This window comes from Oryzias latipes, chromosome 4 (assembly GCF_002234675.1).
Source record: "Oryzias latipes chromosome 4, ASM223467v1".
NCBI lineage: Eukaryota > Metazoa > Chordata > Actinopteri > Beloniformes > Adrianichthyidae > Oryzias > Oryzias latipes.
Window position 1 is genome coordinate 14553874 of NC_019862.2, and position 325 is coordinate 14554198.

Here is a 325-nt window from a genome sequence, read left to right on the forward strand (position 1 = left end):
TTTATGTATACACATTAATTATTGTTTATCATATTTACCAGCCCCACCCAATCTGTCTGTATCATGGCAGCAAAAAGCTTTTATTTTTATTTTTTGTCTGCTTATACCTGCATATAAATATACCTGAAATGAAATTACAACCCAACTCAAAATTTCCTTACACAAAAGAAAAGGTTTTATGCAATATTTTAACGGGTCTGTAGCTCAAGACAGCAATCCATCCATCCATCCATCCATCCATTTGCTTCAACTCATCTGGGTCTTGCTCACAGGGCAGGTCTAACCAAAAGTGCCCAGATTTTTCCCTCTTCTCTGTCACATTCTG